The sequence below is a fragment of the Eretmochelys imbricata genome, chromosome 17 (assembly GCF_965152235.1).
Source record: "Eretmochelys imbricata isolate rEreImb1 chromosome 17, rEreImb1.hap1, whole genome shotgun sequence".
Lineage (NCBI taxonomy): Eukaryota > Metazoa > Chordata > Testudines > Cheloniidae > Eretmochelys > Eretmochelys imbricata.
Window position 1 is genome coordinate 10,308,996 of NC_135588.1, and position 12,477 is coordinate 10,321,472.

General features: G+C 42.5%; 1 protein-coding gene across 1 annotated transcript in view; it reads left to right on the plus strand.

The window, feature by feature from the left end:
* Nucleotides 1-4,011: 4,011 nt before the first annotated feature.
* PAFAH1B1 (platelet activating factor acetylhydrolase 1b regulatory subunit 1) overlaps nucleotides 4,012-12,477 on the plus strand; it is a 64,433-nt gene continuing 55,967 nt past the window's right edge. The window contains exon 1 of the mRNA XM_077836424.1: nucleotides 4,012-4,229. The gene's annotated coding sequence lies outside the window, so the exon portion shown is untranslated. The remainder of the gene's footprint in view (nucleotides 4,230-12,477) is intronic.

Consider the following 12,477-nt stretch of genomic DNA (forward strand, 5'->3'; position numbering starts at 1 on the left):
AATCTAAGTTTAACCAGAACGTCGGGGGGGGGGGGGTAGGAAAAAACAAGGGGAAATAGGCTACCTTGCATAATGACTTAGCCACTCTCAGTCTCTATTTAAGCCTAAATTAATAGTATCCAATTTGCAAATGAATTCCAATTCAGCAGTTTCTCGCTGGAGTCTGGATTTGAAGTTTTTTTGTTTTAAGATAGCGACCTTCATGTCTGTAATTGCGTGACCAGAGAGATTGAAGTGTTCTCCGACTGGTTTATGAATGTTATAATTCTTGACATCTGATTTGTGTCCATTTATTCTTTTACGTAGAGACTGTCCAGTTTGACCAATGTACATGGCAGAGGGGCATTGGTGGCACATGATGGCATATATCACATTGGTGGATCTTGGGAGACAGGCCAGTCCTTGCCTACAGACAGCCCCCCAACCTGAAGCAAATACTCACCAAGAACCACATACCACACAACAGAACCACTAACTCAGGAACCTATCCTTGCAACAAAGCCCGTTGCCAACTGTGCCCACATATCTATTCAGGGGACACCATCATAGGACCTAATAACATCAGCCACACTATCAGAGGCTCGTTCACCTGCACATCCACCAATGTGATATATGCCATCATGTGCCAGCAATACCCCTCTGCCATGTACATTGGTCAAACTGGACAGTCTCTACGTAAAAGAATGGACCAAATTCAGGCATGGTGTAAAATGGGTGGGACTATGGAGTTATGCCGGCCAACAAAAGGGGTGACTTTAGCTCTCTATAACATTTCTTGTAATAACAAGGTTCTTTCTGTTTTTCAGCTTGACATATTATAATCAAGCGGTTGCACTGATTCTGTTTATTACCAGCTCAGCTCTTTGTCATTTACCCCACACAAGATATGTTGTTAAGCACCTAGGCTAGAGTCTGCTGTCACTGACACTCAGGTAAGCCAGTGAAGTCAATGGCGATTGCATGGGTGTAACTGAGCACAGAATTTGGCTGTTGGGGTATAAATCCTGAGAAAGGAGTGTTGTAAATGGGCAGAGCAGGAAACTGGGTCTTAACTTTTCTGGATTTTATGCCCACTTCTGCTACTTACTTGCAGGAAACTAGTGGACAAGGCACACAATCTCTCTGTGCCTCTCCGTTGCATCTGATGAAGTGAGCTGTTGCTCACGAAAGCTTATGCTCAAATAAATTGGTTAGTCTCTAAGGTGCCACAAGTCCTCCTTTTCTTTTTGTGGATACAGACTAACACGGCTGCTGCTCTGAAATCTGTGCCTCAGTTTACTTCCACGAAACATAGCTATCAACACTTACCAACTTCACAATTAAATACTGCAACTTAATTAACAAGTTTTTGTAAAGGACTTTGAGATGTCTGGCTTAAAGATGCTATTTAAGTGCCAAGTTTTATTACAGAGAGAGACAAGCTAGGTGAAACAATATCTTTTATTGAACCAACTTCTGTGGGTGGAAGGGACAAGCTTTTTAGCTTCACAGAGCTCTTCCTCAGGTCTGGAGAAGGTAACCAGAATGGCCAAGCTAAATACAAGATCAGACAGATTGTCTACCCACAGAAGTTGGTTTAATAAAAGATATTACCTCACCTATCTTGTTTCTCTCATATCCTGGGACCAACATAGCTATAATAATACCGCAGACAAGTATTATTACTCTCTCATATTGCTCTAGGCTGGTATGAGTGTATCTCAGCAGGATGTGCTGAGACTTGCCGAGTCCCTAGATCTCAAATCAAAAGGAGGTAAGGGTCATGAATGATGTGCATGCTTCTTTCAGATCTAGTGACCTTAGGTCCTGAGGGCAAGCTCACTTGTTAAATATACTGCTGATTCAGCAACAGATTTCACCCAAGCCAGAATTAACATACCATGCCATCCATCTCCTTGTGGTGAGACCAAATGCAACACCAACCAGAAAGGAACAGTGACAACTTAGCTCTGGGGATTTTTTCCGCACAGCAGCTGAACCTGATGTTCCAATGAACCTGATGTTCCTAATCCGTGAAGATGTTGCCACACCACATTGCAAACTCACATCTAGCTGACTGCTACTACCACCCTTACTTTCTTTAAGTACTACTGTTTCCCAGATTTCTTCCCATTTAGTGTATGTTTCAAATTATTTTTCTCCATAGGTATTAGCAATTTGTACTATTTAAGATACATTTTCCATGGTGGTTTTAATTATGTTACCCTCTTCCTATATTGCTACCTTCTTCATGTCCCTTTTTAATATTTGTCTCTTCACAAGTATTTGCAACTCTTCTCAGTTTAGCATCATTTGCAAATATTAAAATGATTTAAACTACGTATTCCAGATAATTAATTAAAAGGTTAATAAAAAATAACATTGAACCTCAAACTGATCCCTGGAATACCTACACTGGAACCCTCCCACAACTTAATACAATGCTATTTATCATTACCTTGTGTTTATTGTCCTTGAACCAATATTCAGTCTACAGGGTTCATAGTCAATCCAATTTGAATACATTTTTCTAATAAGATTTTGTGAGTCTACCTGATTTTTTGTCCCTTGGGAAGTATCCATGAGCGCACAAAAATGTGTGACTACTTTATGAGCACATTATTTGACATGCACCATACAACCTCCATGACACCGCTGCTCTGGGATCTGCACTAGCTGCCTCTTGGATTCAAAGTGAAATATAAGGTATTGATTTTGACCTATAAAGTCCTAAATGATCTAGGATTTTCCTACCTGAGATACTGCTGCTTTTTACGTGCCATAGTGCTGCAGTTGAGATCAGTAGAGGCATCTGAGCTGGAGCTCCTCAATACAAAAAGGAGGGAGCTGCTCCCCTTTTTGGTCCAAAATAGCTCAACTCTGTTGCTCTTCCAGGCATGCTGCAAAGCCCATTTCTCTGAGTGGGCCTTTGGCAGAGCTGAGGCTGACTTAATGGAAATGTGAGAAATGGAAGGTTCTGATCTGTAATATGTATGCAGACTAATAATTGTTATGTAGCGACCCATGCTCCTGTTTCACCTTCATAATTATTTTCATGTTGTATTTATAATTACTGTCAAGGGTGCCTAGAGTTTCAGCTAGGCATTCTTTTATGTTGAATTTCAATCCAAATAAGTAAGTAAACATAAATAAATGCATGGGCCCATGGCTGGATAAAAATCTATAGTTACATGTGAACACAAACTGGGATTTTGCACATGCATCTCTGGCAGTCTACTTGAAAATATGCACTTAACTAGAGACTGGAGAGCAGTCACTTTCTGATGTGTGGGAGATGGGTGTTGAGAGTGGGCATGTCAGGGAAGAGTTGTATGGAATGTCACAAGATAGTCCTCTCAAACTGACAACCCTATCTCTTTTGCGCAGGGGACAGGCGTTCTGTGGGGCTGGGAGTCGGATATGCTGAGAAATGGAGTGTGTGGTGTGGAGATGGCAATGGAGAACGATAGGGAGGAAGTTTGTGGGCTTGAGAATGAAGGTGTTTGGGGCTGGTAGATGCTGGAGGACGGGGTGTGTGGGGCTGGGCGTGGGGAATGCTGGAGGATGGGGTGTGCAGGCCTGGGGTTGGGAATGGGTTTGCTGGGGGCTGGGTGTGTGTGGCTGGTAGATGCTGGAGGATGGGGTGTGCGGGATGCTGGGGTGTGCAGGAATGGGTTTGCTGGGGGCTGGGTGTGTGGGGCTGGGAGATACTGGAGGATGGGGTGTGTGGGGCTGGCAGAGAGGGCATACTGGGGGGAAAGGGTGGGGAGGGCTGCTGGAGGATAGGATGTGGAGGGTCGGCTACGGCCTGGAAGTGGGGGATGCGGGAGATATTGGTACTTGGGCTGGGAGATGTTTGAAGAAGGGGCTGCCCCCGGTGCATGCCGGGAGAGGAGGGAGGGCGCGGTGCACGCCGGGACGCGAGCCTCAGCTTTAGCTTCCCAAGATGGTCTCTAGGCTCCTGTCCCCGCCCTCCCTCCTGCACATGCGCAGTGAGTGCGGCGGGCCGAGCTGCTCCCTCCCTCCCTCCCTCCTGGCGGCCGGGGCGCTACTGACAGACCGAGGAGCCGGAGCGGCGGCGGCGGCGAGAGCGGGTCGGAGCCTGCCGAGACCCCCCTCCCTCTCCTCCCCCGCACCCCCACCGGCCCCCGTAGCGCCACCCCCACCCGCTCCATAGGGCTCAGCGCTGGTGAATGGGAGCGACGGGCGGCACCGGCCTCCGGGACCGAGGAGAAGCGGCGGCGGCGCGGGTAAGGCCGCGTCCGGGGGAGCGCCCCTCTCCGCCCCCAGCAGGGTCCGTCCCCCCCGAATCCGGGAGCGGCGGTGCGAGCCAGGCCCTGCGGTCCGTGCGCCTCCCTCCTCCCGTGCCCCCTCCCTCCTTCTCTCCAGCTCGGCTCTCAAAATGGCTGCCGCGCCCGTTGGTGGTGAGGAGGGAGGGAAGGGGGGGGCAGGGCGAAGTGGGAGGACAAGGGGGGGAGCTCCCATCCCCTTCTCCGCTGCACTGGGGGTGTGAGGGGAGGCAGCCCCCCCCATCACTGGGTCTCAGCCCCCCCCCCGGTGATTTAACAGGAAAACAGGGCGGGGGTGGGCCAGACAAGGGGGTGAGGAAGAGATGTGCCCCTTCTGGGTTGGCTCCAGCTCCCTCTCTCTGGGGTGTCTCTCCCCTCCCCCCTTCAGGCCTTTAGTTCTCCCCTTCCCCTAATGACTTAACAAGAAACCAGCAAGGAGAAGATAGGGCTGATGGGCCGGACAGGAGACTGGTAGTGTAAAAATATATATATATATTGGGGGTGAGGAGGGTGGGGTGTGTGTGTCATGTAAACTCCCCCCCACCCCCCCCAAAAAAAAGTCCCTTAGAGGGTCTAGTTTTGTTTGTTCCTTCTCTTGTTCCCTTTGAGATTTGTTAGGAGGTGGCCCAGACCTTCGGAACCAGCCGCAGCACTAGCAGCAAAACCAGGATTGCTACTAGAGAGGAGAGGTCTAGCCTTTATTTTGAGTCAGTTTCCCACCCGCCCCCACCTCCTTGCAGTGATTTAGTAAGGAAAAAAACATTGCTAGGAGGCGGGTCAGACCTTCAGAACCAGCTGCAGCAGAAATGGAGGAGGGAGGTCTAAATCTCTCATTTTTGGGCGGGTCAAACCCCTGCCTAGTACCTGGCATTAAAATGGCTTTTAGGACAAAAATAGGTGGATGGGAGAAAGGATGGAAATCTAAGTAGGAATCTTTCCTGCTGCTATTGGCTTTTGTGCAGGATGGAGTTTATATGCAGGCAGTTTTGGGGGGGGTGAGGGGTTGAGAGTGGTGTCGTCTTTTTTACAGTCATAAAAAGTTGGGGTGACTCAGTTTTGTGGGTGTAAATTTTATGTGTGTAGGGTGAAGGAGATAGTGTGCTTGGCCTTTGATACAACAATAATGTGACACCCCCTCCTCCTTTGCCATACTAGCTGTGGTAAAATTTCTCTGCTGATAATGCTGCAGCAGGGCTTGGTTGTTGCAGGTCAAATCAATTCATAATGAATTACCTAGCCAGGGTGGTGGTAGGTTACTGAAGCTATATTAAAAGCCTTCATTGAACTGTATGACTGCAAAATAATCGTAAGTGATGATATGTTTAGATTTATTAACCTGATTGAATCATCTGTGTGTGTGTGGAGGGTTCAGGGTGTATATTATGGCAAAATGGTACATATACATTTTAGTTTTATGAGATGGGGAGAAGAATCTGTTCACAATGATTTGTCATTTATGAAACAATTGTGCAGCATTCAACTGGCTTTCAGAAGAGGGAGGGTCTCCTACCAAAATATATAATTTGCCTTTAAAGTGGCTCTGAAAAACAGGAAAATATGCTAAGGAGCTAAACAAAGAAAATATGTATTTAACAAAAGGTTTTGTTGCCGCTATCTAGTTTGTTTGCAGGGCTATTGTTTTTGTGTTTTCGTTTGATTTGACCATGTTTATGGATGCTGGGTGCAGCCATTGAGCAGAGAAGAGACTGGGTGGAGTAAGGAGGAGAAGCTGCGAAATGGCTAGATTACCCTTTCATAGCATTTTTTTTCTTTGCTTGCATTTTGCTGGGGTGTGGGAATGCTAATTGCTGTAACAATGAAGTCTCTTCTTTAGGGGAGAGTCTAGTGGTGCAGGAACCTTTTGAAATGAAACGAATCTAGCATTCTGTTTTGTGGTTTATTTTTCTGCAGGGTGGATATCGATTTGTCTGGCAGTAAAAAGTGACCAGTCACTGTTGCAAAGCAAGGATTATGTTGTCTGATTATGCTTTTCATATGTTGACTTGGATTTTTCAGTTGTTGACTTTATTTAAATGAAATTAAGGATTATTATCATTTTTAAGGGAGATTGCATTTTTTCAATTCATCTTCTGTGTAAACATTCTGAATTCCTATATTGTGGCTTGGTGCTCTGTTCATTCATATAACTTGATGTATTCCCTACACACTCCAGTGCCCTAGCAGGGTAATTTTATAAGGTGTAGGGAATGCAGGACTTGAAAGTGGGTGGTGCAGTTATGTGAAGTGATGTGTAAGGATTTTTAAAGCTCTTGTACAAAGGTGTTGCTTTGTGTAGCATTCTCATACAACTAAAACCTTCAGCATCATGGGTAATATTGGTGCTTAGGTTTAAAGATGAACAGAAAAAGCTTCAGAACAAAGACGTTTGAGGAACACCATAGGGATCAACTAGTAGACGTCTAGGAAGGACTTCTTATTCTCTCTAGAAGTACTCTCCTCTTCTAATGAGAAGCAGTATTCCCACCCAAATCCAGTCTTGACCATAGAAAGTATAACACTGAACTGAGGAAAGGAGTACTTGTGGCACCTCAGAGACTAACCAATTTATTTGAGCATAAGCTTTCGTGAGGATGAAATGAGCTTCATCGGATGAAGTGAGCTGTAGCTCACGAAAGCTTATGCTCAAATTGGTTAGTCTCTAAGGTGCCACAAGTCCTCCTTTTCTTTTTGCGAATACAGACTAACATGGCTGTTACTCTGAAACCTGTCATTGAACTGAGGGTGATTCTCTGATAAGTTGTCTGAATCATTTTTTGTGTGGTGCTTGTATCTTTTTCGTTTTGGGGTTTAGTCTCTGGTATTAGGTGAGTATAGACTAAACTTATTTGCCAAATTAACATAAAATTAAATATCTATTACAGAGCAGTTGTTTTTAAAAGATAAATTTTGATTTACTAGAGAAACTGGTGTTACGGATCAGGAAAGGTTTATGCTTACTAACAAAACATCTGTCCTGTAAGATGTCTCCAGAATAGGAAGAAAGCTAAATCGAGCAGAATACTTTCCTCCTTGGAAAGATGAAATGCATCATCTTAAGTGCCTTTAGTACAGGAATAACCTGTTCATTTTCTAGTCTCTGAAGGAAGTAGCAGCTAATACTCACTTGTATAGCTCTATGTGAGGTCTCTCCTGCCTACAAATCTGACATCATTTCTTCCTACACTGCTTCCTATGCTCCACCCAATCTTCTTTTGAAAATTTTCAGTCTTTATCGTCTACTCTCAACTCTGTGCCTTCTTCCATGTTATCTTTTACACCTAGGACAGCCATTCAATCAATATTTGCTGAGTGCCTTGCCTTACTTTCAAAACTATCTTTTCCTTAAGGCCTATGCAATCTAACTTGCATCTAGCTGTACTATACATATGCATTTTTTAAACTCAGGGCCTTGTCTTGTTTGTCAATGGTTATTTTTACTATTGTAAAATGTTACGCATGTCAATGGTCCTTGAATACATTTATGTGAGTTAATAGCAAAAAGTTGGATATTTGAGAAGTTATTATTAGCCATGAACTGCAGTGGTCTGAATTATTGTGTTAGGAGAAGTAATAGCTTTTGCACAGGAGAAGCTGGTTGCAAATTTAACTGATGAACTTAACTTCCATTTGGAAAACTGGTTTGGCCCAAAGGCAAAGGAAAATGTAGAAAACTCATCCACCTTTAAACTGTTTGGATCAGGGGAAACACAATCATATCCTGATTTGAAAGTTTGGTTCTCTTAAATTAAAAACAGCTTGTTATTGCCTGTTCGAACTTTCCATGTAGTTAAATTTCCTTAATCTGTTAATTATTGTTGTTGTTTTGAGGTCCACTCTTGCTCCTAACAGGTGTGCTTTATTGGCTTGTATCTTAGAATATATTGATATTTCCATAGGTTCCAGTTAAGAGATCCTCCTTTCTCAAATGTTAGAGGCCTGTGTGTTGGAAGAACACGTTCTGGTTCTGGCATTAAGTGTTAGGGTGAAGCATTGGCCTCTATATAGTTAAGTCTACAATCACAGTTTTAGTAAAAGGCTAACTTTGAGCTCCATTGTAACTCCCATTCCTCACCTTGTTTTAGAATGAAGTATGATAATAACATAATTTTCAGAAGACAATACTTCTTGTGACTAAAATACTATAAAGTAACTCTTGGAATAGTAATTAAAAGTAGTTCCCAGCACAGTGGGGATCCTAGTCCCGATTGGGGCCTTTGGGTGTTATGATAATATAAATATTTACCAGTATCTAATGTTGCTTTAAGTTCTTCTGTCTGCCTAACAATCATATTACATCTCAAATTTGAAACAGGTAAACTTTGACACGGACTCTTGGAGGGCACAGGAGTTCAGTAAAATGTTCAAGAATCTGCTGCTATGTGTAAATTAGACATGATCTGAAGGAGCCATGTCATTGAAATTGACAGAGGAAAAACATGGTGTCAGAACACTTTAAAACTGAGTTGACCAAGGCTATTTTTCAAAGAGAAATACTACTACTCCTACATTCTACACCAAAATGTTCCCTTGACTTAAAGGGAATATGTACAGGGTCATCTTCCAGATGGAAGTATGTGTTTATAGTTCAGAACAGAACCTTGAATTTTTTTTAAAGTGGTAGGCACGTAACACATCCACTAGACCACACAGCCTCTCTGACCAGGATGAGTCCAATTTCTGTGCTAAAGTCAAGTGTAATGAGGATAATGCCTTTGATAAAGTGTTTGGGCCTGCTGATGACTACTGTAAAATGCAAAGTACTTTTAGTGGCCACATTTTTCACCTGGGGCCAGTAGGAGGCAGTGATTCAATGATTTATCTAAGAGATGATGTAGTATAGCAAGTTATACGTTGGATGTGGAACAGATTTGGGATCTAGGCTTCAGTCTGGCATACAACTTGCTGTAATCTGTACTGCATGTGCCATGAATGTCTAATTTAGCTGTGTAGTAGGAAAGGGATTTATCAACACTTATCAAATGCAGGAAGGATTTTGTTGGAACCGTTGCTGCATGGACCACGGTACCACTGTAACTTAACCTAGTGAATTGTCCATCCTTTGTAGTTTAAAAAAAAACAAACAAAAACCCCCATTTTATATGAGGGGGGGGAAAATGAATGGTGGTGTGGGCTTTTCGGTGTCTTGTCCTTTAAACTGTTTAAGTTACTAGTTAACAATGATGTAGTTCACCTATTCCATCACTTACAAAACCCAAGTGTATAAAAGCAAAGAAAGGATTAGTAAGGGATATATAATCTTGCGCTAATGGAGTCGTAAACACTTCATTTTAAACTATAAAGAGCATATTTCATCACAAGAAACTTTAGTTCTGACCCAAGCAAAAATGCTATTTCAACAGCACTCAAAATATAAACATAACAGTCTTGAAAAATAATTACATATGTACATTGTCACACTAAGCAGTGTCAAGGGCAATACCTCACATGTAATTTTACTAAAAATCCATATTATGCATTCATTTAAAGAATTCCAAGTACTTCACTGCAAATTGTCAGTTAACAAATATTTTAAGTTTCCCACTTAATAGAATTGCTTCTAAGAAATTGTTCATATACAAAGATCATGATAACCAAAAAACAATTATTGGCTCAGTTAAGGGTTATTGTGATTAAGTATGTATTTGATTCTTGAATGGCTATTGTCTTCCTTGCTTTTAAGTTCTTGGACTTGGTGAATGACTATAATTACTAGTCTGTTACCATCTTAATTGATTTTTTTTTTAAGTCTTTTGTTTCTGGAATGGAGTTAGACCCAATTGTTTTACATGTCCAGATCTCTGAGGCTTCCTATCGATGCGTCTGCAGTCACATCAATCTTCAGCTGCAGTTTCATCAGGTTTTCTATGCAAAATATCACTGTGCCTGATCAGTTCTTGGATAGACCTTCAGGAATAAAAAGATGTTGTAGAAAGGGTTGTTGGTGACTGAGATGGCATGTCTTCTTTTGAGTCATTGGTTAAAGGTAATGGTTTTTTATAGTAGCATGGGACATAGTGCTTTCTCTGGGACATAAAACAAAGACCTTTGCCACATTCAGTTTTTAATACCGAAGACTAGGGCCCTATCAAATTCTCGGCCATGAAAAACACATCACGGACTGTGAAATCTGGTCTTTTGTGTGCTTTTACCCTAGACTACACAGATTTCACAGGGGAGACCAGCGTTTCTCAAATTGGGGGTTCTGACCCAAAAGGGAGTTGCTGGGGAGTCACAAGGTTATTTTAAGGGGATCGCAGTATTGCCACCCTTATCCACTGCCTTCAGAGCTGGGCGGCTGGAGAGTGGCAGCTGTTCTGCAGGCAGCAGCGCAGAAGTAAGGGTGACAATACAATGCCATGCCATCCTTACTTCTGCACTGCTGCTGGCGGTGGATCTGACTTCAGAGCTGGGCTCCCTGCCAGCAGCCACAGCTCTCCAGCTGCCCAGCTCTGAAGGCAGCACCGCCACCAGCAGCAGAACAGAAGTATGGGTAGCAGTACCGCAACCCCCCGTACAATAATTACCTTGCAATCTCCCCACAACTCCTTTTTGGGTCAGGACCCCCACAATTAAAACACTGTGAAATTTCAGATTTAAATAGCTGCAATCATTAAATTTACAATTTTTAAAATTCTATGGCCGTGAAATTGACCAAAATGGACTGTGAATTTGGTAGGTCCCGACTGATGAGGCTTATGAGAGGAAGGATATTTGCTCCTATTATGCTAGGCAAAACTAGATTGACTCAATTTAACTGGATAAGTCACTTTTTTTACTCCCCAAGGCTGACTTCTCTTCTCCTCAAAGGGAGCTCAATTTTAGGTATTAAATAAATGTAAGATAGTATGGTAGGGAAGTTTAACACAGTAAACAAAATCAGTTAATTTACACATCTTACCATAGATTGAAGCTTTCATCTGGTGATATACCACTCTTTTTAAAGTAAATAGGTGGTGGTTGAATTTGCCCTACTTATCTGTTACACTTGGTCCACCTGCCTTTTAAGTGGAAGAGAAATAATCAATTCTTTTTAATTGACTTGTTTCTTTAGATGCCTGAATGCTTGCATATGGTTAGGGATAGTAAGGTTTCATTAATTTATGCATGATTTTCTAAAAGCAGAAGGTACACTTATTAACAGTGGAATAATAATTTTTCCTATTTGACCTAGATTAGAGGCATAATGCTGTATAGAGTGGGGGGCGGGGAAAGGATGACTATCAGAAATGAACTGCGTATTTTGATCCAGTCTGCCATCTCCTTGGAAAAATGAAGATGGCAGAATGAAAATTTGAGAGCAGTTGTATACTGACCTTTGTAATGAACAGAGTACTATAGTGTTGGCTGGCACTATTCCTTTTAAAATTTGACATCTGTCCTGATGTATAATGTTTCTTACATTAATAGTAATTAGAGACACATCTCTTGCCCAAAGACTGGGAAATACATCTTTGATTGTTTTCTTTTTATTCTCTCCTTTATCTTTCCCACCCATTTTAGTGATATTAAATGTGTTTCATATACTTGAAACCAGGGCAAGGCTGGGGAGGTTACTATGGTCTAATCAGAACAGCAGGGGAAAACAAGTTCTCCCCCCTTTTTTAAAAAAAACAAAAAAACTGGCCCTGTGAAGTGTTACCTAGGGTTTTTCATGTTTTGACTTCTATTGTTTTTGATGCATTAAGATAGATACTCATATATTGAAATTTGTTTATGCTGGAAATAGGCTATGACTTCACTCTGAATGGCAAAGAACATTTAAAAGATCCAGAAGATGCCAAACTGAACTTTATCAAGTTGCAACTTAATTTTATGCTAATGTAGATTCATAGACGTAAAGCCAAAGGGACCATCCATGATCATCTCTCACCTCCTGCATATCGCAAGCCATAGAACTTCACCTACCCACTCCTGTAATAGATCCATGACTTCAGTAACTCAGCCTGAGGTTCTCAAATCTTAATTTACGGACATTGAGTTATAGAGAATCCACCATTTACTCTAGTTGAAACCAGCAAGTGACCCGTACCTGATGCAGTAGAAGAAGGTGAAAACCCCCAAGGTCTCTGGCAGTGAGACCTGGGGAAAAATTCCATTCTGACCCAAATATGGCAATCAGACCCTGAACATGTGGGTAAGGTTCACCAGTTGGACACCTCAGAAAGAATTCTCTGTAGTAACTCGGAGTCCTCCCCCTGTAGTGTCCCAT